Source organism: Ambystoma mexicanum, chromosome 1p (assembly GCF_040938575.1).
Source record: "Ambystoma mexicanum isolate Mex_15411 chromosome 1p, UKY_AmexF1_1, whole genome shotgun sequence".
Lineage (NCBI taxonomy): Eukaryota > Metazoa > Chordata > Amphibia > Caudata > Ambystomatidae > Ambystoma > Ambystoma mexicanum.
Genome location: NC_090921.1, coordinates 236,331,703 through 236,334,004, shown reverse-complemented (window position 1 = coordinate 236,334,004; position 2,302 = coordinate 236,331,703).

Sequence of the window (2,302 nt, the reverse complement as noted above, 5' to 3'; positions counted from 1 at the left end):
GGGATACCAAATATTACAGCTAATATGGGTTGTAATATTTGGTATCCCCTTGATGTTGAGGGGTAACATTTAACAAAGTACTGCTTCAACTATCCCTTGCATTGGGGAGGGCGGTATATCATAAGCCTAAACTGCGACAGCTTCTGGAAGCCATCTCATCCTTTTTTTGAAGGGGATACCAAATATTACAGCTAATATAGTGCTGTAATATTTGGTATCCCCTTGATTTTGAGGGGTAACATTTAACAAAGCACTGCTTGAACTATCCCTTGCATTGGGGAGGGCAGTACATCATAAGCCTACACTGCGACAGCTTCTGGAAGCCATCTCATCCTTTTTTTGAAGGGGATACCAAATATTACAGCTAATCTAGTATGGTAATATTTGGTATCCCCTTGATTTTGAGGGGTAACATTTAACAACACACTGCTTCAACTATCCCTTGTGTTGGGGAGGGAGTACATCATAAGCCTACACTGTGCCAGCTTCTGGAAGCCATACCATCCTTTTTTTTGAAGGGGATACCAAATATTACAGCTAATATAGTGTTGTAATATTTGGTATCCCCTTGATTTTGAGGGGTAACATTTAACAACACACTGCTTAAACTATCCCTTGCATTGGGGAGGGGAGTACATCATAAGCCTTCACTGTGACAGCTTCTGGAAGCCATCCCATTCTTTTTCTGAAGGGGATACCAAATATAATGGCTAATATAGGGTTGTAATATTTGGTATCCCCTTGATGTTGAGGGGTAACATATAACAAAGCACTGATTCAACTATCCCTTGCATTGGGGAGGGGAGTCGAAGGGGATACCAAATATAATGGCTAATACAGGGTTGTAATATTTGGTATCCCCTTGTTTTTGAGGGGTAACATTTAACAACGCTCTGCTTGAGCTATCCCTTGAATTGGGGAGTGGAGTACATAGTTTCTGTACACTGTGACTCTGGGCCAGCCCAACAGGTGTTTGGGGCACCAACACAAAATTAATGTGGCTGGGATCACCCTGATCGTCGTGGTCACACAACAAGACCGCAGCTGCTGTGGGCTCCCAGACAAGCAGCTACTCTGCGATCACACAGAGGGAGTACATCATAAGCCTAAACTGCGACAGCTTCTGGAAGCCATCTCATCCTTTTTTGAAGGGGATACCAAATATTACAGCTAATATAGTGCTGTAATGTTTGGTATCCCTTGATTTTGAGGGGTAACATTTAACAACACACTGCTTGAACTATCCCTTGCATTGGGAAGGGGAGCACACCATAGCCCTTCACTGTGACAGCTTCTGGAAGCCATCTCATCCTTTTTTGAAGGGGATACCAAATATAATGGCTAATACAGGGTTGTAATATTTGGTATCCCATTGTTTTTCAGGGGTAACATTTAACAACACTCTGCTTGAGCTATCCCTTGAATTGGGGAGTGGAGTACATAGTTTCTGTGCACTGTGACTCTGGGCCAGCCCAACAGGTGCTTGGGGCACCAACACAAAATTAATGTGTCTGGGATCACCCTGATCGTCGTGGTCACACAACAAGACCGCAGCTGCTGTGGGCTCCCAGACAAGCAGCTGCTCTGCGATCACACAGAGGGCCAGTGGCCTGGAGGCACCCCGTTACACATGCTGATCTGGGGCACCCAGACCACACCCAGACTAGCAGGGCCGCAGGCCTGTGATCACACGGGGTAGGCCTGCAGGCCCTACACAGTGTGACACAGAGACAGAGTGCCATTACATTTAGTCTACCACCGTGGTATTGCACGTGCATGCGGAGGCTCCTCTTTCAGTCAGGTATGAGGCTGTCATGACACATCCTTAGAGGGTGTGAGAAAATGGGGCGAGACCCTCTTTTTTGTGAGGGGGCCTGACTCTAGAGGGTGTAGAGAGGAATGTCAAGAGAGGATTAGAGTCAAAAGCCTAGAACAAGGGTAGGTTTTGACTCTCATCCTCTCTTGACATCCTTAGTGGGGCAATACATGTTCTTAAAAGAGAAACACCACAAATACTCCCACTATGCTATGAGATGTGTAATATATATATTGTCAGTCTCGTTTATTGTGTGATTTATCTGCGTTTCATGTCAACCCTATAAAATGAAATATTATTTGTATGTGTTTTACGTGCCTGCCATGATGACTGCACCGCTACACAACACCCTCTTCAGTGAACCTATCTATCGGGTCAATTTCCCTAAGGAGGTAGTATTAGTATTTTATCAATTTCCAAGCGTAGTTTGTGTACCCATTTCCATCACTGTTGGCAGCCTGCTACTAATAACCAAATAATCCACCA